At 34.5% G+C, this 24,832-nt stretch overlaps 1 long non-coding RNA gene across 1 annotated transcript in view; it reads left to right on the forward strand.

Moving 5' to 3' along the window:
- LOC116422448 overlaps nt 1-12,529 on the forward strand; it is a 43,380-nt gene extending 30,851 nt beyond the window's left edge. Inside the window, exon 2 of the long non-coding RNA XR_004233091.1 lies at nt 12,436-12,529. This is a non-coding gene — a long non-coding RNA (uncharacterized LOC116422448). The remainder of the gene's footprint in view (nt 1-12,435) is intronic.
- Nucleotides 12,530-24,832: the final 12,303 nt, after the last annotated feature.

A 24,832-nucleotide genomic window follows, 5' to 3' on the forward strand; every position in this document is an offset into this window, starting at 1 on the left:
TCTACTGGTCATCCTGCCATCTGGGGGAGGGGGTGGGGAGTAAGAGGTGAAAAATTGGAACAAGAGGTTTGGCAATTGTTAATGCTGTAAAGTTACCCATGCATATATCCTGTAAATAAAAGGCTATTAAAAAAAAAAAAAAAGAATGTTAACCCAGAAATGTTTTGTTACATGTTTTGATTTTCTTCCTTGAGATTTCTATAAAATAATCTAAACTTATTTTTGGGTAAAGACATTTTGGAAGGCATAACAAAATTATTTTTTTGGATATCTTGATGTCTTGGAATTAGACTAATCTTAAATTAAATAAAATTATTTCTGGAAGACTAGATCCTGAATTTAAGAATGCAATGTTTTCTTTAACATTATTAAATTAGAAATACATAGAATATGGATCCATTGACAGGTTCTTGAAAAGACCAGGCTAACAGAATTTAAAAGGATTCAAAAGATTGACCATCAGGTATAAAATAGATCAACTTGTTTATCTCATGAAGAGTAGAGATTTATAAAAGAAATCCTTAGACATTATCTGTTTTGGAAATCCATCATGAGTTCAAAATCTATTGGTGCTAGTTTCTAATTCTATTTCTTTGAGTCATTCTTAGTGGGATACATTTATTTTCTTAATTGCTTAAGGATGTTGAGGAGTATACCAATTGCTTTATTTCCTTTAAAATCATTTTGTCTATATGTTAACTAGGTGACACAGTGGTTAGAGTGCCAGGCTTGAAGTCAAGAAGACCAGAATTAAAATCCAATTAAAGACATTTATTATCTATGTGAATTCAGCTTTTGTCTATCTTAGGTTCCTCGATTGTGAAATGGAGATAATAGCAGATAATAGCGACCTTATAAAGTTGTCATTGTAAAGCCCTTCGCATAGTGCCTGGCACATAGTAGGTACTGTATAAATACGGATTGCTTCCTCCCTTCCCCTTTCTTGTAAACATGGAACTCCTTTGTTTTCCTTTAGTTGTCTGTCTAACAGGAGGAATAGTTTTCATTTTCCCACTTCTTGATATAAAATAAATTCTTATTGTTGACATAAAAACCAACTGAACAAAGCACAACCTTGCAACTAATTGACAATGAACTAACATACAAATGAACCAAATGATTTAGAGAATTTCTTTCTGAGAGCTATGGCAAGATTTCCGAAACGTTATCTGAAGAACAAGAGTGAGAAGAGACTGCCTTCAGACAAGATAGAATTTGTGGCAGTTGCTGCAGATGGTAGTTATCTTTTTAAACCTAGCACCAGTGGTGTTTTCTTATTGCTTTACTAAGATGACCTTTATGATAGCAAAGAAAACTCTTCTGATTTCCAAAATTTTGTTAGCTCCGTTCTATGCACCTTTTATTTATCATTATAGAGCCAGTAGGGGGAGCCTGGAGCACAAAACATTGTTGTTGTAAATCTTGAGTAAACAGCTGTTTTTCCATAATTTTTGTTGATTTGGTGGGCTTCAATATTTCTGAAATATCAGTCTTTACTATTATTTAGCTTAAATTATAACTAATAAAATTTTTGATATTTCTGGCTAGTCCTTATGGACTTTTTGTTTTACAACCAATATTGTAATATTGTAGTGATTTGTGTTTGTTACAGAAGCACATGTGGACGCCAACTCGTCCAACCCATATCTCACAGGAATCTTTTCACCAGTCTTCTCTCTTTTATGCCCTCTTCAATGATAATCTTTATGTAGATGATGCCCAAGTCTTGGTATTCCAAGCCTCTAAGTTCAGCCTTAATTTCCTCTCTAAATTCCAGTCTTAAATGATTAGCTACATTCTGGACAGCTTCTCTTGAGTTATTAGTTAGGCCTTTCAAATTTAATAAAGTAAAGAACTCATTGTCTTTCCCCCTAAACCTACCCTATCTTTCTTTTTTCTGTTCCCACCTTTGAATCTTAATGTCTTCTAACCCTTATCCTTATTCCTTATATTGCCTCAAATCATATTGATTTTATCCCTACAACATCTCTCATACTTAAAATCCCCTTCTCTCCACTCATACAGCCACCATTCTAGCTTGGATGCCCGTGCCAAGACTATTTCAACAACTTACTAGTTGAATCCTCAGATTTGTCTGCCTTCTCTTCAATTTGTCTTCTATACAGTTGCCCATTTTACTGTCCTTGTCATTCTCTTGCTCAAGAATCTCTGGGGAAAAAAAAATTTCTTAGTTTGACATTTCTGTAAACTCTTTCAAGGCTGGCACTATTCATTGTTTATCTTTGTATTTCCATCTCATAACAGTATCGCACAAGTAGTGGATACTTAGTGTTTGTTATTATTAAAATCTTTTATGATCTGAGTTCCCCATACCTTTTTAGAGTTATTTCCTATTATTTTCCTCTAAATACTGTAGGTTCCAATAAAACCTATTGGCCTTCTATCTTTCACTTCTTTCTTTTCATAATCTGTTGCCTATTCCTGGAACTCACTCCATCCTTATCTCCCATATCTTAGAATCCTTAATTTCATTCAAGGCTCAGCTCAGGAGCTACAGGAAGATTTCCTGAGCTAATAATTTTTTTGCTAATCTTCTCTCCCTCCTCAAATTCTCTTTTATTTACTTCTCTTTACCTGTTGTATTGCCTTCTAAAAATTAAGCTTCTACTCAATCTGGATCAAAACATAGTATTTTTACTTTTTGTTTGTTTCTTTCTCCCGTTTTTTTTCCCTTTTGGTCTTATTTTTCTTACATAATGACAAATATGGAAATATGTTTAAAAGAATTGCACATATTTAACCTATATCAGATTGTTTGCTGACTTTGGGGGGAAGGGAAGGAGAAAATTTTGGAACCCAAAGTCTTACAAAAATGAATGTTGAAAACTATCTTTACCTGTATTTGGAAAATAAAATACTATTGATAATTTTAAAAAATAAAATGAGATAAAGTAAGCTCCTTGAAGGAGTATTTTTTCTTTGTACCTGTAGCACCTAGCGTAGTGCTGTCTATACGGTGGATGTTTAAGGAATTAACTTGTTCAAATCACAATTCCCAAGCATTTTATCCCATCAACTGAAGGATAAGTGATGGACTTAAGATGCAAAATAAGATGTTTTGAAACTTGATCAATGTGGAAATTTGTTTTTGTTTGACTATACATGGTTATTATCAGTGCTTTTTCTTTTCTTTTTCCATTTGGAGAGTGAGTATGGAAGTAGGAATAGGATTGCAAAAAAGGGGAAAAAAAGAAAGCAGATAATTGAAGCATCTTTTTAAAAAATCAGAGAAGAGAACAGAAAGTGTTGCAGACAAGTAGAATGATTATGAAAGTTATACTTTGCATAAACATAATAAACTTATTTTTAAATAAATGTAAACTTTAATAGAGAAAAAGTGAAATAAATTGATCATCTAGCTTCTGATTAAGGAACCACTTCCCCATGGCATCTCATTTTGCTTTTGTATACCAATAATCATTGGGAAGTTTTCCTTTATTTCAAGTCAAAGTTTATGTTTCTATCAGGCAGAATGATTTGAACCTCTAATCTTTATAGCACTCTTTCATATATTTGCTCAGATACCACTTCTGTTCTTCTCACCCTTCCTTCTCCCACCCAATACTTTTCTTCTCCAGACCAAACAACCTCCACTTCCTTTAGTATATCCTTTTATTACATGACCTTCAGGCATCTCACCATCTTTTGGAATCATTCCAGTTTGTTAACCCATTCTGCAAATGTGCCTTCCACATCCAAACACAATATTCTATGTGTTGCTAAATAAGGCAGAATATAGAGTCTTATCACTCTGTTAGACTAGTTGCCTATCATCATTTTCAAGCATATATTCTACCTCATCAGTGAAAAAATATTAAGCAAGCATCCCCAATATAGTGTATATTTATAATATATATGCAAATTGTTTATAATTATGTTTATGTTATAAGCTAACATTTATAGATTATAAAATATTTGCACATATAACCATGTTGATTATTATACATGTTATAAAATATAAAAAGGATGAGATAAAGATGAAATAATATTTTATAAGTAACCATTATAATTTATTTATTTATCTAAAACTTAGATACAAAATAGGAAAAGGAAAAAAAAAACATTGCTATATGCACAGCACAACATGAGAAGATTTCAATATAAAGCAACAAATTTCCAGTTTAAGAAAGCCTGTATAATAAATACTACACATTATCTAATTTATATTTAAATATATTTAACATCTACTGGTCATCCTGCCATCTGGGGGAGGGGGTGGAGGGTAAGAAGTGAAAAATTGGAACAAGAGGTTTGGCAATTGTTAATGCTGTAAAGTTACCCATACATATAACCTGTAAATAAAAGGCTATAAAATAAAATAAAATAAAATAAATACTACACATTGTGTTTAGAGCTGCCTATCTTTGTTTTGCTTTCTTGCCGATTTTCTTTTGTTCTCTGTTATGCACTTTTAACTTTTTTCCTTTCTTCCTCTCCTCCCTGAAAAAGGCTACAATTAAGCATATGTGCGTGTATATACACAAACACATGTACATACACATGCACATGCATATACACCCTCCTACAAGAGCCCACAGCTAACAGCATTCCTGCACCAGTGCTTCGGTACTCACAGAGCTGGCAGTATGCTAGTTCCTTCTCACCCAGGATCATATCCCATATCAGCAAAGGTTCCCTTAGTCTTCCCCTCCCTCCCCCCACCACCTCAGACACCCAACTCCCTTCTCTGTTGAAGAAGAACATTCGTGGGACTGAGGCTATCTCCCAATTCAGCTAACTCCCTGGCTCACAGCTTGCTGTTTCAGCAGAGCTAGCTTGGAGGTGTTTACACTGCACGCGAGCCAAAACTCTGTCCTAGGATTTTGGGGGGGATCTTCTCTGGTTATTCCAGGAGAACGGCTATTCTGACCCAGAATTATTTTTTTTAATACACTCTACATTCACTCTGAGGCATTATTTTGTCTTGTTTGTGGGGGAAATCTGGAGTACTTGGAACCCACCTCACCATCTTCCCAGAATCCTCTCCCTGGAATCACTGTAGTTTATTGAATAGGGGAGTAATGTGTCAGACTTTCACTTGAGGAAATCACTTTGAGAACTGGGTGGAGGATAGATTTGAGTAGAGAGAGACTTGAGGCAAAGAAACCAAATAGGAGGTGACTAAAATAGACAAGGCAGAGGAAAATGATATAGGGTGATGGCTAAGTGGGCAGAGAGAAAAATTGACATAAGAGATGTACAAGACAGGGAACGTTGAAGTTATGAAACTGGATGACACAAGAGTGGTGGGTTCTATCAACAATAGTAGGAAAGTTTGGAAGAAAGGTGGAATGGGGAGAGGAGATAGTACATGAAGTTTCTGATTCAGATTCCAGTCCACTCTTGCCCATTAGTTCTGGATGGCTTTATCCTACCTCACCTAAACTGAAAATGTCAGGAGCAGTTTTCTTACTCATGAGTCACTGTCCACAGAACACAGTTCTCTGAGAGGTAATCATGAAGTGATACGTGTAGGGAGAGGGATCAGATTTTTCCTAAGAGCATGTGCAAATGCTGCTGGTAATTGTTGGGTTGGATTGTAGCTGACGAGGAGAAGACATCAGCAGCCAGAGATAGGGACTCCGTGTTTGCCCAGCAGGGGGAAGGGGTAGAATGGTGGAATATTAGGTGAAGGGTAGCTATGATAGTGTTAGAGCCAATTTCCACAATGGCTATCCCACAAAAGATGGGTTCTGACCTATATTTCCATCCTCTGGTTAGTTAATCACATATGCCATATAGTCAGGGTATATTTCCCCTGGCCCCACACTTTGGCACAATTGTACTAGTTTATAAGTTCTATACTTCTATAAGTTGTGTTTTATCTAAACTTTGTCTTTTTTTTAGAACCTAGCCCAGTACTAGGCCTTTAAATGACTTGAAATGAAATGGGTATTACACTTTGGTTTTAAAATAACTCAAATAATAATAGCCCACATTTGTATAGTATTTTAAAGTTGGTAGGTGCTTTCTTGACATCAGCAATTTTTTGTGCTCACTCTCTGGATGATCTCTGCCACGCAAGATTCTAGAATTGTTTCTCATTATGAAGCCCTACCTAACAATAGTTGATGTGACGACAGTAACTTCTCATTGGGTTCCCTGCTTCTCCACCCCAAGCATACACACACACACACACACACACACACACACACACACACCCGGCAGGGGTCTGACTGTGCAAGTCATTTCCCTCACTTTGATATTAAACTTCTATTTGATCCCTGACTTTGCTGTCTCTTGCCAGCTCTGTTGGGCTGTCCACAGGTTAGAAGTCAGTTCCATTTGATTGGCATTAATTGGTTGCAAAAGTGGGATTGAACATGCAATTTGGTCATTGGACTCTGGTACCAGAGGGAATAGAATAAGTGCCACCAAAGATTTCTTATTCTGGAATCTGACCTTTCCTCCCCTCATCTGGTCTAGTGAATCCTTTACTTTTGTCCCTGCTTAAATCCTTTAAACAGTTAGGTGGCTGGGTGGCTGGAGCACTGGATCTGGAATCAGGAGGAGCTGAGTTCAAATCTGACCTGTGACACTAGCTCCAAGAAGCTGTAACATCTTCAGTGGCCACACAGTAAAATGATCTAGGTGACAGGGAGAAGGCTGAAGCAGGGGCTGTGGAGTACTTAGAGCTTGGTCTTATATTAAAGACGCCAAAGTCATCCACTTATTTCTGTTGTGTTGGCCTTCAGTGATTTCTGAGAGTGAGGCTGATGACTTTGTGCAGCTCTGCCTTACTTAAAATCCAATTCACCTGAAAGTCAAGACATCACCTGCCATATCATTGGTCCTTTTCCAAAACAAAGGACCAGTTAATAGCTGTGTGATCATGGGAAAATCATTTAATCTCTGGTTTGCCTTAATCCACTGGAGAAGGATGTCCAAGTCACTCCAATATTCTTGCCAAAAAAAACCTCATGTACGATATTTGCATGATGTGATCCACAGGGCCACAAAGATTCAGACAGAACTGAATGACTAAACACCAGCAATGTAAGACTGAAGCTATAGATTGCTAATAATGAGCTTGCTATAATATTATGATATCCATAGCTAGAAGTTCAGAGCTGGATGGTACCTCCTTAGGAAGTCTCTTTTTTAGCCCCTTAGTTTTCACAAGAAGAAACTGAGCCCCACAAAGTTTCAGTCTTTTGCCCAAGAACATGCGTTGTGAGTATGGTTGAACTTAGGATCTTTGTTTAAAATTCCACAGGAGAAATGATTATACAGTGTGTGTGTGTGTGTGTGTGTGTGTGTGTGTGTGTATGTGTGTGTGTATGTGTGTGTGTGTAGGTTTGCAATTTTATTGATCTCAGCAATTCTCTAGGAATTCCAAGGATAGCTAAAAGGTGTTCCCAATTCCCCCAGGTCCTGGACTACCCAAAACATTCTTGTTTTGGATTACTACATCCAGAAACTCCTGAGGGATCAACCCCAATCTTCTGTTTGGGATTACAATTATTCATATTTATCTTGGTCTATCTTGCTTTCAGGCTACCCTCTTGACAAAATTGCATAATTTCATATGTGGGCCACATGGGGTTCTCGTAGGGAAACCTTTGTCAAAATCCTATGAACTCTCTCCTCAAACAAACAACCTTATAAACGTCTTTCTAAAACTATTTTGGATTTTGGAGTCTGTTCTCATGAATAACAATCTAGTGCTCTTTCTAACCAGCATTCCTATTTTCCCCTCTTACCCAGGCTATCTTACATTTCTGTTCTTTTTGGTTTCAATAAAGTAGGATGCTTTATCATCCTCTTGGTCTTTGCCTCAGTTTTCTCATCTTCAATATTAGGTTGCTTTTATTTTGGGGCCTATAGTCTTATGAATATTGATCAAAGTAAATGATGTATACAAGCTAAAATAATTCATTATACTGGATCAAGGATAGGTGACTTAGGCCACTGGTATGGCCAAGTGATTCCTGAAGCAATTTGGGATGATATTCTACTGCTCATTAAATTATAATTCGTGGTGTATAATAGACCTTTAAATTTATAGATAAAGCCAGGAAGAACATTTTCTATGGAAGGAAGTTATTCCAAATATACACATTATATATGGGGTTAGTTGGATTTATTTTGGAAGTAACTCATTGTGATCTAAAGAGAAATAACTGCTGAATATAAGATGCCTTAGTATCTGTCATCTGGAAGCCATCTACCTAAAATTTAATTGATGAAAATTAATCTGTAAACTTAGAATTTTTAATGACAGATGCAAACCGAAGGTTGGTGGCTTTCACTGAGCTGTGAGTATCATCCATAGAGACAAATACTACTGGATAGCATATCCTTCAATTTTCCAAGATTTATTTTTAATTCCATTTCCATGTTCACTAAGCAACCATTTCCCAGAAACATTGATAATGATCATAGTTCATGTTTACAAAGTGCTTTGTAAATTCTGGGCAGCTAGGTGGACTAGTGGTTAGAATGCCAGACTGGTAGTAAGGAAGACTCATCTTTCTAAGTTCAAAAATCTGTCTTCAGACATGTGCTAGTCCTGTAACCCTGGCCAAGTCACTTAATACTGTCTGTCTCAATTTCCTCATCTGTAAAATTAACTGGAGAATGAAATAGTAAACCACTCTAATAACTTTTCCAAGAAAACCCCAAATGGGGTTATAAAGAGTTGGATATTATTGAAATGATTGAATATATTTTCAAATCTTACTGATACTTGTTCTAACAACTCTTGAAATAGAGTTTGATTGATTTCCAAGTTAAAAACAAGGAAACTGAGACATTAAAAATGAGGAAATTGAGACTCAGGTTAAATTACTTGTCTACTACAAATGCATTGATCCAGCCATTTTGGTGAATAATCTGGAGCTGCCCAAACCTTGCATACCCTTTGATCTAGTAATGCAGCTAGTAGGTCTTTATCCCAGCAAGATCATAAAAAAGGGAAAAAGACTCATATATGCAAAAATGTTTGTAATAGCTCTATTTATGGTGGCAAAGAATTAGAAAATGAGTAGATGTCCATCAATTGGGGAATGGTTGAATAAGTTATGGGTGTATGAAAGTAATGGAATATTATTGCTCTATAAAAAAATGATGAATAGACTGATTTTAAGAAAAGCCTGGAAAGATGTATATGAACTAATGCTGAGTGCAGTGAGCAGAACCAGGAGAACATTGTACACAGCAATGACAAGATTGTGTGATGATTTACTATCATCAACTATGATAGACTTAGTTATTCTAATTTCAATAAAATTTTGGATAGAAAATGCCATCTGTATCCAGAGAGAGAACTATGGAGGCTGAATATGGAACAAAGCGTATTGTTTTTTACCTTTCTTTTCTTTCTTGCGATTTTTACCTTTTGTTCTGATTTTTCTCTCACAACATAACTCATATGAAAATATGTAAATAATGAATGTACATATAAAATCTAAAAAAAAAAAAACTTGTTCACAGCCATATAGTCACTAACTAGGAGATTAGAGTTTTCTGAACCCCTAATCTGGACATATTTGAAGAGAAGCATATAGACATAATTCTAGCCTTATACTCATCTTGGAGATTGGAAGAAAGATCCTACAACCTTGGTGGTCCTGAATCTTGAGTCTTCCTCTCCTTTTCCCTGCCTCCATTCACACTTCTCCAACCCTTAGGTGAGTATCTTCTTTAAAATGACTAAGCCAGATCTCAGACCATCTTTCTCTATGACATCCTTGATACACGCACGCACACACACACACACACACTGCCTAAACACCCTAAGAAGTAATGTATTTAAACTTCAACAAGAGAGATATAGTGTTGAGGACCATGCCGAAGTATGAAACCCAGAAAGCCTGTAAAGGGTAGAAAGGGATTGTACCATTAAGGGGTGGTCAGTTATCCTAAATCTCTCACAGCTGTGAATCTTAACACACTTGAAGGAATTGTAAATCAGCCTTTACTGACAGCAGATGTTGTTTGTGAATTGGGAATGAAATAAATTGGAGGCAAGAGGGAAGAGGAGAGAGGTCAGAGAATGCAACTGTCAGTCAATCTCCTTGTATTGTTATCATCCTCTCACATGAAGGGATCTGTTCTGCTGGTTGGATTTAGATCCCCAGCATCCACTGGCAGGTGGCTCCCATAACATCCAGCAGCCACTAGCAGGTTGCTCCCGTAACAATATAGATTATGCATACTGTATTAAGACTTAACCTGCTTTTCTGAGGCATCTCTCATGGAACTGGATATGTGCTGTCATCCCTTGCTGAAGAATATGTGCTTTGTGAAAGGGACCAGATGAATGATCTAGTCCAGCATTGCTGGAGGAACAAAAACAACATCCCAAATTTTTACATCTTTTTTCCCCCTACATATCTTTCATATATCCAATCAAAGATGGAAAAACTGAGAAAAGAGGTGATGTAACTTATTTAAAGTTAAGAATTAGTCTGAAATCTTGCTAATAATCCAAATACCTTGACTCTTCTTTGTATTCAATCACTTTGCTTCATTTAGGCAAATTTTATAATGCTTGAAAAGACTAACAAGGGAAGCATATTATTATATGCATATTTTTAATTAATTTTTTTTTGGCCAGGCAAGTGGGGTTAAATGACTTACTCAGATCCACACAGTTAGGAAGTGTTAAGTGTCTGAGACTGAATTTGAACTCAGTCCTCCTGACTCCAGGATCATGCTCTATCTACTGCACCATATAGCTTCCCCTTATATTTAATTTTTAAAAAGAGAATAGGTGCCCAGACCACTCTGAATGCCATCTACTAGCAGTGTAATATAATTGTAGCTAAATTTATATAACACGGATTTTTTTTTAATTGGCTATAAATGAAAAAATTTTAAATTATAATTTAAATAAGGAGGGAAGTTTGTTATTTAAGAGTATGATTGTGAATATTTTTATAAAGTGAATAATACATATTAGAACATGTGTAAGTAGGTTTGTGGGAAGCAGGTTATACCTGTGAAAGCTTACATTTGTATAGCACTTTACAATTTACAAAGTTCTTTACTGAAAAGTCTTTTGACCAGAAATATCATAATCTACATTTTACAGATAGATTGAGGCTAAGAAAGGTTAAATGTTTTGTTCATAATAACATGCCTAGTAAATATCAGAATTGAGACTTTAAACCATGTTTATGGCTCCCAAGTTCTCTAAATTACTCCTTAATTTTATAGCATTTGAGAAGTTTGTTTCATTAGAAAATAATTATGTCTTATTTCAGAATCAGAGATAATGAAATAAGGAAACATCTCATTTCTGGATGGGATGGACTATTTCATCTCTTTTCTTTATGCTCTCATTCTCCTCAAAATACATCTCTAATTTTATTTGCCAAGAACCCCTTTTGAGGGGAAGGTGCCCACTTTGGTAGGTTAGTTAACCTCTTTCAGTTCTCTATCTTAAGGATGTAAATAATAATACTAATTATATTTGTGGGGTGCCCATTGTGATACATTTATTCAAATAAAACCAATTGTATAGGCCATGGAAAAATTATTGAATAAGAAAGTTATATATGTAGATGAAAATTATATATAACCCAGTATTACTCTTATGGTCAGTATGTACCTCTCCCTTGGATTGCTATTAAATATCTTAGACTGCTTCTAGTATTTTATTTGCTTGCCTTCTTCTTGACTTATGATGGGAATACAAAAAAATGAATTTGGAATTATTGTAAAGTCACTCCCAGGAAGGAGTGATGGGCACTTTAGCAGTCTATGATATAAGAATTTACTCTGGACTAAGTCAAAGTTGCAGGCCTCTTTCTTGCCTTTAGTGCCCCATAATCATCAGGGGTTCTAGAAAAAATCTAATTAAAAGACCTGGGAGTGACTCTCTTAAGTTTTGATAATATTAAAAGAAGGAAAAGATAAAGGAAGAGGAATTTATAGCAATGGAGGGGAAGAGAAAGAATGAAGAATATTAGTTCACATAATCACAAATAAAAGTTTTTATATAAACAAGAAGGGATGGGGAGAATGGACAAAATTGGAACTTCACTATTCTCTGAAAACACAGGAATTCTAATCAATGTAATGACCAACCAGAATTCCAAAAGACAAATATCCAGAGGATATGCTACCCACCTTGTGATAGAGGAATGAAGCATTCAGAGTAGAGAATTTATATGTGTGTGTGTGTGTGTGTATGTGTGTGTGTGTGCATATGTGTATATATTTATGTATATACATGAATACTTATACATGTGTATTTTTATAAATATCTATTTTATATATCTTTTCATGTGTACCTATATGTGTGTGTTTGTATTCTTTTAAGTATAGCCAATGGGGACAATTGTTTTACTTGACTATACATGTTTTTAACAGAGGTTTAATTTTCTTTCATTCTCAATTGAGTATGAGCAGTTTTTTTTTCTGAATCAAAAAAATGAAATTAAAAAATTATTAATTGATCTCTAGGAGTGCTGGAAGAATAAACTGGATTATACATAGAAGAAAACAGAAGTTAAGCTCACAAATGGATGTGTCAAACAATAAAAACATGAAACTCTGAGGTATTTGATCATCATCTTATAGAGTACAATCCAGAAAAGAACATTATCATGGACCCAGCATGTCAAATGTTACTCAGTTATTTTAGTAGTTAATGATATGCAGATCATCAATGACATGCTATCAGTAGAGAGCACTGAGATGTAAGGAGGCTCAGAACTTACTCTCCCAATTTTCCCTCCTCTCCACACAAATTGGAAGACTGGGTTCCCTGAATGATACTTCTGTATCATCTATTTCATCAGGGTTCTAGGGTTATTTCTGAGGGTCAGATTTTTTTTTCTAATACAAATGACTTGAACCTCCAAGTTTCTCCCTAATGTTAATTACTCAATGCTATCTATTATTACCTCAATATTAATGATTCCATTAATCAGTATCTAACAATCATTTTCCCCAATTGATATGCAATTAACATCAATGAGATTTTTAAAAGGAATATTTATTGAAAATAGCAAGAGGGACAGCTAGATATTTCAGTGGATAGAACACCAGTCCTGGAGTCAGGAGTTTCAAGTTCAAATTTGGCCTTAGACATTTATTAGCTGTATGGCCACAGGCAAATCCTTTAGTCCTGATTGTGAAAGAAAAAATAAAGGAAAGAAGAAAGAAAGAAAGGAAGAAAGAAAGAAAGAAAGAAAGGAAGGAAGGAAGGAAGGAAGGGAGAAAGAAAGGAAGGAAGGAAGGAAGGAAGGAAGGAAGGAAGGAAGGAAGGAAGGAAGAGAAAAGGAGAGGAGCGAGGAAGAAAAGTACTAACATGTTTGTTCACCCCTGTTCCTACCAAATGAAGGCACAATTTTCCCTCTACCACCTATGTTTTGGGGAGAACAGTCTCAAACTCAAACTCATACATGAAATAAAACAAAACAAGCAAAAACTACTGCAAAGCATTCACCTACCAATCATATTTCTGAGGGCAGCATAGCTAATGGATAGAAAATCTCTCACAGCAAAAGACATTTCAACTGCCAGATCTATCTATTTCTGGGCTGCTTCAAGCAGGTCATTCTTTGAGATGCTTCCTATGTTTGGCTGCTGGACCTCTTGGAGTTTTTCCACTTTTTTGAGATCTCACAAAACCCTGTTGCAAAGGAAAGAAAGCAAAATGGGAGGTAGCCCATTACTGATACAGTCTTGCCTAGGAAAGGCTCACAGAGTTCAGAGAAGTGTTTTCCTTTATATCCAACAGGAAGGAAAAGAGAAAGATTTAGCTTCTAAAGTGATGTTTGTCTACACATTCAGTTCTAGCTCACCAGCCAGTTAAAATTAATTTACCATCATATAATAAGCCAAAAGAAAACAATCAAAAATACTTGCACATGCCCAAAGGAGAAGGTAGGGTCCCCCATTCCATCTTTCTGGGAGCAGGTTCTTCAAGCATGAATTGGGGTTGTCATCAGGCAGAACATACTCTAAAGACAGGATTCCCATTGGCTAGTTCCCTATTATAAAGAAATGAAGCTCTTTTTAAAAAGGTTCCCAGCCTCTTTTTAAATTAATGAGAGAGAGAAAGACAAACAGAGAGACAGCGACAGCGACAGAGACAGAAATAGAGAGACAGTCACGCCAGAGAGAGACAGAAAGAGACAGACAGAGAGATAGAGAGACAGACACAGACAGATAGACACAGACAGACAGAGAGATAGAATCAGAGAGCATCAGTTGGTTATAGAGTTTCAGCAGCTCAGTGAGCTCCTTGAGAGGATGGATTATTTTTTACATTTCTTTGCATCTCTAGTACATAGTCCAGGGCTTGACTGCTTATGTAATAGATGGTCAATAAATGCTTGTTCTTTCTCTTTCTCACCACCTTCTAATTGAATACTGTAACTTATGCCATGAATGGGATGATGAGAAGAGTCTATGCCATATAAAAGTGGGATCATTTGATTAGCAAAGAATAGAAGAACCAGGCAAGAGAACAAAAGCTAGAACTCTCTGATTTCAAAGAAATCTTTGAATTTCTAAAATCCAGTTGCTAAAACAAGTATACAATGAAACTCATTACTTTGTGTTCCAAATAAAGAACCCAGTTCTTTGGGGAAAAAGGGAAACCAGTAAAAAGCAAAGCAAAACAAAATGTAAAAGTTCTATAGATATTTAAAATAGTGAATGCCTCCTGCGTTTTTGGTTTTGTATAATTATAATTGTTATAATTAGAAAGCAAGATTTGATTGATCTTAAATTTAACTTAAGGCATAGGAAGATTCTTAGCCATCATAATGCAGTTAGTTTGGTAAAGACAGTAAAATGAAGACAATAAAAGTGAACTATTATGTTTTAAAGGTTTTTACCTAGAAGAATTAAACATTAGCCATTAGTTATGCAAACCCATAAGCATTCCAGTTAATCAAGATTATACTTTAATATTGTTTATAAGTCAAAATATGCTTGCATTTATGTACTGCACAAAAAAGAAAATAATTTACATTATTAGGTTTTAATTTGTTAATATTTGTGTATTAAATCTTCTCATTAAAGGTAAATTACATAAAAAAGAATGCCTCTTGATACGGGAAGTAATATATTTCAGGAGTTAGTGGATAGCAAGGAAAGGGCATTATCATGAGTCAAGAGAGAGAGGCAGAGAGAGAAAGAGACAGAGATAAACAGAGAGGCAGAGAAAGAAGGAGGAAAAGAGTGGGAGGAAGGGAAAGAGAAAGAAAGGGAGAGAGAGAATCTGAAGGAAAATCAGATGCTTATTGATCACATTTATGTATTGTCAAACTGTTTAGAAAGTTCCTCAGCTTCTATGCTTTGCTTCATAGTAATTTGTAGCTCCTTTGATCCTGCATTTTATCTCAGATCTTTCTTGAACCTTGCTATTTTTCAGACTGGTCTCTAAGTGTGTCTGGTTTCAATTTCATCATTAGTAGTCATTACTTCATCTCACTGAAACAAAATGATAGAGGGAAAAGGAACAGGTTGGGAAGGTAGTAATAATATTAACTTAGGCAAACAGCTAGAAAATCTTCTACTATTAAAAAAATCCACTCTGATCACTTAGAAAGTTATTGATGGGCAACTTTATAAGACTGTAAGTTACCAATGAATTGTGTATCTGCACTGGTAGAAGATGTCTCTATGCTGAGAACTTCCCAGCCTAATGAAATTTTGAGGATCATAACTTACCAAATGGATCTAGTGAAAGATTTATTAGACTATAGATGTATGTCATTTATCTCTCTGGTATCAATTTTCCTTTTGTAGAAAGGATATGGCAAAGTAGTGTAGCAAATAAAGAGCCAGTCTTGGGATTGGGAAATACTCAGTTTTGACTTTGACTATGTGATCCTCTGCAATGGAGGTTAAATCATTTAGTTTCCAAGAGCCCCATATAATTCTCTAAGAATGTAAACTTCAGAAGAATTGCCCATCTGTATCAGTGGTGAGAGTTTCCACACTAAAAATCCCACATCTGGGAAAAAAATAATATTTGATAAGAGTTTGAGGAAACAAAAACAGGCCCTAAATATCACTGGTTTGAGAAAAATAAGTTGTCTCTGTTGGGCTGGAATAGTGAACAGAATTCTGTTCCTTCATATACTATGGGATGATCTTTAGTGTTCTTTAGGCTGCAAGCACAGCTATGTTATCTGCATCTCTGGCGGCAAGGTAATCAGGAGCAGCTGGACCTCCCCAAGCATCCCTAGCCTGCAGAGAATAATGGACCTAATTCCAAGAGCCCTGAAAGGGAGTTTGAGTGGCTGAAGTTCCTAACTTAAGTTATGCTGTTTTATTTTACAAACAATTGTTTTAAATCAAAACGTAAATTAGGTTCTGGCTTGAGGCCCAGCTCCGAAAGAAATTTACAGGAAAATATTTGTTCTTATCCTAGGACCATTTGAAGGACAGGGTCTGAATAAAGCAGGATTTGGAACACAGTCAATTGGTTTGGACACACAATTAGTCCGCTTTGATGATTGTGGAGGATCATTTGAAACAAATCTCAGACCTATGAATTCATCTCTTTAAGATATTTTAGCATTTTTGGCCCTCACACTGGATATGTTTATCTTTTAGTAGTATAACCATTACATTTCTTCATCATCATGGGGTACATTTTCCCCCACTATTTGTACTGAAGTTTATATATGCCCTGAGTGTTTCTGTTTGAGTTATTAATCATTCATTGACAGTAGAAAGTCAGATTGCTTGCTTAGCTGAACATTATTTTTAAGAAACCAGATGTTGCTAAATGTTATGGCTATACTTTATAGGGTGAGCAACTTTACCAATTAATATGTGAAATAGATATGTGTGATTTATAATAGAAAATGTAAATCATCTGTTGGGACTAAGTAATATAAAAGAACAATTGCTTACACAATAATTTGCATAATGGACACAAAACTCTTTAATATCCCAGTCTTGATGCATTCTCATTGGAATGGGAAAACTCTGTTGTTTATTATTGGACTTTGACCAAATGATTTATCCCCCTTTCAATTCTTAAAGTTCTCCATTTTTTCCTTCTTTGAAAAGGGTCTGACAATTATTTCAACAAACTGTTTCTCTGAGCTTCTGGCCTGAGCTTCGTAAGTCTGAGGTTAGAAGAATTCTACCTATTACATTTTTCAATTACTCTTTGTAGCCTTTCCTATAGTATGATTCCGTACACTGGCGTTCTGAAGAAGTCTAAAAAGTTCCTATCTCTCCACTTGTGGAGGACCAAAAAATCTGGTCCCTGAAAAGCCAAAGCTAAAGGAGAATGATGAAGACCAATCCCTTATGCTAGATTTGTTTAAAATTGAGCATTTGTCAGTATAATTGCCCAAATGTTTTTAAATCAATAGTTTTGAGTTACCGGTCATTTATTCTCAATAATCTCATTCAGGAAAATACTACATACATATATGTGACTTCAATTTACTGTAGATCTGCATATCAACTTGAATCACTAGAAATCTAGGGAAAAATGAATAGTTACACTCATTTTAGCAAATGATTCATTGAGTCAAAGTTTGGAATTTGGTAAAGAATCTACTTGAGATTTTTCCTTTAGTAATTCAAAAGATCTGTGATTTAATTAGGGCAAGTACTCTCTTTACCAAAAGAGACTGAAACCTATCCATTCCCTAGATAGTTTCATGAGTTGTGTGGTTAAAAAATAAAAGCATACAGTAAAACCAACAGTTGATACCTAATGTTCAGTAATGAGTTTTTGGATATTGAGGTTGTTTTTTCCTCAGATGATAAGCACAATCTGTAATTGTGCTATATTCAAATGATCTCCCTAGAACTTTTGAGCTGCAGGCATGGGCCTTGAGAATCCAGAGTCACCTTTGCATCATGTTAAGGTAACAGCAGAATTTCAGTGAACAATACAAACATATTGAAATATGACAGCACCTCATTTAACCCTGCATTTACTTAGTGTGTAATTCCCATAAAGAGGATCAGTGGGGCCAAGGCTTATGTTGATATAATTATAGAATCATACATTTAGAGACATCAGAGATTATAGACATCATCTAGTTCTGAAGTCCTTAACCTGGAGTCCTGAGAATCCTAAATGGATAGATTTTAGGGAATCTGTGAACTTGTATGGGGGAAAATTGCATCTTTATTAACATTTCCTTTAATTATTTTAAATCATTCTAAGACAGAGTCCATAGATTTCACCAGACTGCTAAAGAGATTTATGACATAAAAGGTTAAGAAACCCTGTTCTTGTCCATCCCTTTCATTTTATACAGAACATAAATAATACACATATGACTGTTAGGGTATTCACAGAGAATAAGACATGCTGTCAGGCAGGATTAAAGCAACACTAATGCTGACACAATATTTCAAGGTACAAATATTGCTTGCATAATAGCTAACCTAATTATTCTTTGCTTTCCTCTAATTTCTATTTGAGACTATTCTAATGATCTAAGAATCAAGTAAGCTCTTATTAATTAGATTTTCATAAACCAGATGTCATAATCTTTCATTCTATTATCTTTAGTCCTCTAAACTAAGATTTGGCTAAATATTTAAGTTGTTCACTTTTTCCTCTCATTTTATTTTCCTCTTAGGTTGCTTTGCAACTATCCAGATAAACTGAAGCTTCTTATCCCATGATCCATTTCCCTTTGCCCCAGTCTCAGACCTCCACTGGAAGAGAGACCCTGGCTCAATTATAGTGGAAAAAATTCTTATGGTTGCTCTGTGGCATAAAACACAGTGTTCTTGGCAGGGTTGAGATCAAGCACTCTCATGATTGATGAGGGGACTTCTTTTCCCTTAGAAAACATCTTAGCAACGTTCTTCTCCAAACTCTAGTCTGAGCTTGCCCTGGAATCATAATACCGAATTTGTGATACCACAGTTGCTTTCCTGGCAATAGACTATGGTACTATTGACAGAAGACACAGACTTCATTGTAGGATCAAACAGGGAGAGAATAAAGGGTCTGAGAGAAAAAGAAAGGTCCTAATCAAGTAGAGTAGCCTCAGTGAGAATACAAAAAAAAAAAAAAAAAAAAAAAAAAAAAAAAAAAAAGTGGAAAAAAGTTAAATGTTCTCAAGTTTGTTTTGGTTTCAATCTCTTCAATCAAAACTCTAGCTTAACAATAAAAAAGGCTTAACTTATAGATGTAAGCAATAGATTGTTTGATAATTGGTGTGCTTTTGTAATGAAAATCTAACCTGTGAGAGGCTTCTTAAATCATGAGATATGGCTGAATTTTAAATCTTGCGTCTCAATCAGTTTTTGAGAGCCTTTAATTTTTTTCTTCTATTGAGGGTTAGTAACCTATGGTAAAAATTCCGGACTGCAGAAATTATTTTTTCCTCAAAATCCACAATAACAGTAAATTTCTTTAAGAGAGAAAAAAAATCTCACCTTCTTTTAAAATGTCAATGCACAAAATAACAAAATAACTCACTTCACATTTATATTTATTATAGCTAGTTGAAATGTAGAAGGATGAGAAAGCATTTTCCCTTATTAGTATTTTAATCCATTTTAATCCAAATGAAGAGAAGAGAGAGATACATGGAATGAGTCACTAAGAGAAACATAGGAATATGCCTTGCCCCAACAAATAGCAAAGAAGAGAAACTTTGAAATAAAGGGAGAGAGCATAACACAAAGAACTACAAAGACAAAGACAAATGGGGAAAAGAGAAAGCAGCTTATTGCATGGGAAGAGTATTCAGCTTAAACACATAGAATTCTAATGTGGCTCTGCCAATTATATACCCAAGTGTCCCTTGGGTCACTTTAGCTTCTTCATCAATAACATCCAAGTTCCCTTCTGGACCTATGAACTTACAATCACCATCTTGTGGCCTTTTCAGGCATTGCTGCTAAAAACTTAAAACTAGCTTTTTTTCCAACTCTAAGTACAAATAAAGATTTTGATCCTTGGTACCTGCCTTGAAAAATCCCCATCCTTAGTCTAAATCAGAGGTTCTTAACCTCTTTTTGTGTTATAGTCCTCTTTAGCAGGCTGGTAAAGCTTTTGAAATTCACAGAATGTTTTTAAATGAATATAATAAAATACATAAGCTCCAGAGGAAACCAAATATAAGGATTAAAAATAAAATAAAAACAACAAAGTTCACGGACCCCAGGTTAGGAACCTCTGTCTAAATGCTGCTAGGTAATTGAATATTAAGAAATAATCAGATGACTGAATTTTTAACTTTTATCCTATTTGGCACAATTTTGACTTTAGATTTTTTTTTTTTAACATGCCTCATTTGTTAAACTTGAGAACAACAACATTCAGTGATTATATCTAAATGATTTAAAATAATTTCATCAATTAAGTATAATACAGACTTTACTTTTTCAACAAAGCCTTGAACTTCACATTGACTAGAAAACTTATTGAAAAGTTAAAAATTCAATCAACTAAATAAATTATTTTTCTTTTAAATGATGCCAAATAACTGGCTTGAATTTTCTTCTCCACCACACTGACTGATTCTTTTGGTCTCATGTATTAGTTAATGCATGCTATTATTTTTGTGTCTGTGCAAACTATTGTAATTCATATGTATGGACTGAATTATGATTCTCATGATTATGCTCAAGTGTGAAATGCACCATTGGGGATTATGTTTCAGCATAATCATTAAAGACACTGAAGGGGAAATGTTCATAATGTCTAATAAGTGAAGCCATCAAGATGTCAGCATGAAAAAAGTATGCTAACACTGCCTGTTTTGTTCTAACAGATTCTCTGACATAAGCAATCAGCACTTAAAAATCCTCAATTAGCAATATGAGAACAATGAGTAAATTTACTCTAAAGTATAGATATCTGAAAAGATCTTGGGGGTCTAGAACAGTGTCATTAAATCCTCTCTTCTGCAAATAACACATTAATTTAGTTATATAGTGTAGGAAGCCAGCAAATGAAATAATAGAGAAAGTTGCTGCCCTGGTGATGTTTCTTATTCAGTTTAATTACATATTAATCAAGAAGGGAAGGGAAACCAAGTGAGAATTTAACAGAAGACAAGAGTATATTAAGTCTGATCAACTCAAAGTAGAGTTTTGGGAACTTTTAGGTTAATATAATCAATATAAATAGCTAAACCAAATCATTTACTACCCATCCAATCTATGGTGAATCTTGAATTTACCTGTATCATATGTTTACATAACCTAATACTTATTCCAGTTTCATTTCACTTGGTGTTCTTTTAAATATAACCGTTAATGCCAGAAGGTCCTTAGAGAACACTGGGACCAGAACAGCGATAGTATCTATACAATGAAAATTTGAACAAATAATAAATCCGAGAAGTGCACTGGAACAAAATCAGTGATCATACTTGTAGGGCCACCTTCTGCCATTGATGTTTACTTAGACAACTCAATGTCCAAAGGACAAATTACCAGTTCAACTACTGATAAATTAAAATTTTCTTGGTTGAATCCTATCACTTACCAGTTTTCCAATAACATTAAAGTAGCATTTTCCCTTTAATAAGGGGGGGGGGGGGAAGGAATGTGCATAATACTATCAGCAAGAGATGGATCACGGGGTAAAAGCCTTCAGTTGTACAAAGTTCTCTCAAAGCAAGCCTAGAGAAAAGGAAAATGGAAGGGGAAAAAAGCCATTCAGTTCCAATATAATCATATTTGGGTGGGTTTAACACAGGATAGAATGAAAAATTATGGCATTTGGTTTGCAAAATTCTGATGAACAAAAGCTCATCTGTTTTTACCATCTTTCCTCCTCTCTCCCCTCACTTTTCCTCTTTCCCCACTTTATTTCTTTGATTGAGAACCTGAACGGACCCACTGACTAGTCCTATTTCCCTTTTAAAAATTTTAACTTGGTCCATCTCCTATTTAGAAGCTACAGTTTTCTAATGCAAGCCATGGAAGAAAAGAATTACATTTAATAGAAAGTGCCTTCTTTTCAACTCTGTTCAATTTGAAGCCACAGATCGAGAGAGTTAAATTCTGTGGTCTTTATGAAATCAGACTTCCATTGGGATGCCTTGGTATAATATTAAGACACAAAAATAGTATATAAAGACTGTCATTAATTACCTTGTTTTAATTTGTAACTTTTTGTAGTCAGAGTTACCAATATGTATGCTGTGAGCCTATTATTAGAGGAGCAAAATAAGGAAAAAGCTACTACAAATCTGATTATCTACTAAATATCATTAGTGTAAACTGAGTATCATAAAGAAACTTTGGGGAACAGCAAATGTCTTTTACAAATGCTATTGTTTTCAAATTATCATTCTATGCCAAGCATGCCAAAATTGGCTCTTTTCACAGCTTTTCCTTGTAAGCCTTGTGATATATAACGTCATGAGATTAGAACTTTAGCTGAGCTGATCTTGGACAAACATAACATAACCATGCTAGCAGGGAGACTATTCAAATGAGAAACTTTCTTGAAAAATAATTAATAATGCTTCTGGTTGACTAATATGTTTGCAGATCCATAGTTAGCTATGGGACTGTATTCAGTAGCTGTATATCTTCTTTAAAAAAAAAAGAAAAAGAAAATGAAAGGTTGCTATCAAGTTTAGTATTATATGACTAGTATTAAATGACCCCTGATTATGAATGTTATAGAAATAAGTTCTCTAGGTGAGACAAATTTCAAACTGCAGCTATTGTTGTTAGATTTTATACTCAGTAAATTTGAATTTTCTCATGTTATAGTCAAGCATGAAAAAAAGAGAGAGAGCTGACAAGAGAGAATATTGACAAATGTTCAAGTTTGCAAAGGGCTTTATGCTATTCTGTCCATTTTGCAGATGAAATAACTGAGACAAAGAGAGGGAAAATAGCTTGCCTGATTTTAAGTCAAAATAGTTATTTGAGCATTCTAAATAACTACATACTTCCCTTTTTGGGGTTACTCTTGTTGAACTAAATAATTGTTTTGTTGCCCATAAAGATATTGGATTACATTATAACTTTCTCGTAAGCAATTTAAAAAATGCCACATTTTACTGCCTTCTAATTTGAAATGAACAGCAACCTGGTTTAAAAAGTGTCCTTTTAATTTCAGACAGAATTTTTTTCTGACAGAAGTAATATTAAATCCATAATTATAATCTGCTTTCATTACTTACCCTTGCAAGCAATGCCTTAATTTGATGAAACTCTAGCTAACAATTTTTGAGGAAACAACATATTAAAAAATAAGAGTTGAATATTCTGTAAAATCTAAATCATTTCTGTATTGAATATGGGCGCTATTTTGAGTCATTTATTAGCTTATTTTTCACTATAAACACATACAAAAACCTTTCCAGCCTTTGGAAAAATAGAAACACATTTTCTTGTCTCCAGTTGGCTCAGGCATAAACACATTTTTCTTTATACTTACCACAACACAAATTTGCAAGTGGAAAAAAAAACACAACTCAACACTTTTTCAGCTATATTAGGCCATTCTACTTCTTTCTTAAATTTTCTGTTTCAATGAAATAAAATCAGTAGAAAAATTATTCGGTCATCAAACATATTTGTTATGCTTCCCAACAAACTTTTTGGTATGTTTTATCTTGATTTGTAATATTTATCTACTTAGGAAAACTCTCTTCCAAAAAACTTTAGTCTTTGGTATTGTCTTAAAGTTTACCAAATGATAGCTAAGAACTTTTCCTGGCAAAATTTAATTTTCGTAGTCATTCTTGACATTCATGATTCTTTTCTCTTTCATATTTCAGTAATTTTTTTTTCGATTGATATCATGAGAGAGGTTTTACACTTATATGATAAAATCTTTTCTGTCTCTGATGTTTCAGTGCGTTTCTTCTTGAAATTTGTTGATATATTTCTTCATAGAATTGATTTAGAGAATCTCACCTTGAAATATTTCATTTTTCAATTTCTATGAATGGGAGTTTCTTCTATTATTTTTGTCTAAGAAACAAACTCTTGCCTTTAAATAAGGCAAACTATTTCAGTTTTTCAGATTAAATTGTGTTGTCATTAAAGGAATGGTTCCAGGAGTTATTTCTACATGTTTGAAAGAAAAAAAAAAACAAACCAACCTCACCAACTCCACTGCTCATTTAGCATTTTACACTAAGTTGTTCACTAGTGTGATTTCCTAGAAGCATAAAATTTCAGAAATGAATTAGCTTATTTTACATTCTTAATAAATTGATATTTATAACATTAGTTTAATCTCAATATTTTCAATAAGATTTAAAACATGTTCATTTAATAATTATGGACTCAATCTCATTCCTCCAGATACCAAAACCACTCAAATTAGAAAAGGAAAACATTTCTAATTAGATAGTCAGTAGTGAAAAGGCAACCAATGTATAGAAACTGGAATGCCTATTCCAAAGTTTAAGAAAAATTAGAGGCGGATTTGTGCTAATAAACTTGCTACTTTCCCAAAATATGACCACACTTCATATTTTCTAATGGGGAAACTCTGGACTATTTGAATCTTTTACAAACACAACCCAAAGATATAAAAAGGGCCTGAATTTCCGGATCATAATACACAGCTATTGTCCTGAATGAGACAATTATTAATTTTCTTTCCAAAAAGGATATTTAATTATGAGGCTGAACATCATGGTTCAGCAAATGATATTGCAAATTCATTCCAAACTTGAAAAACAAACTAGATCTAAAACCTTCTGTGAAGCTCTGTCCTTATCTTTAATAATTAGGAAGTGAGGCAAGCCTGAACAAAAATGTTGTTCTTCTACAAGATGTTTCAATTTACTTTCCAAACTTAATCTACTTTATATAATCAACAGTGCAGATAAGTCTGCGTGACAGGGTTGAGAATGATGGATTTGTCACTACTTTCCAGCAGGCAGCAAACCAATAAAAATCAAAAAAGAATTTCCAT

Source organism: Sarcophilus harrisii, chromosome 3 (genome assembly GCF_902635505.1).
Source record: "Sarcophilus harrisii chromosome 3, mSarHar1.11, whole genome shotgun sequence".
Taxonomy (NCBI): domain Eukaryota; kingdom Metazoa; phylum Chordata; class Mammalia; order Dasyuromorphia; family Dasyuridae; genus Sarcophilus; species Sarcophilus harrisii.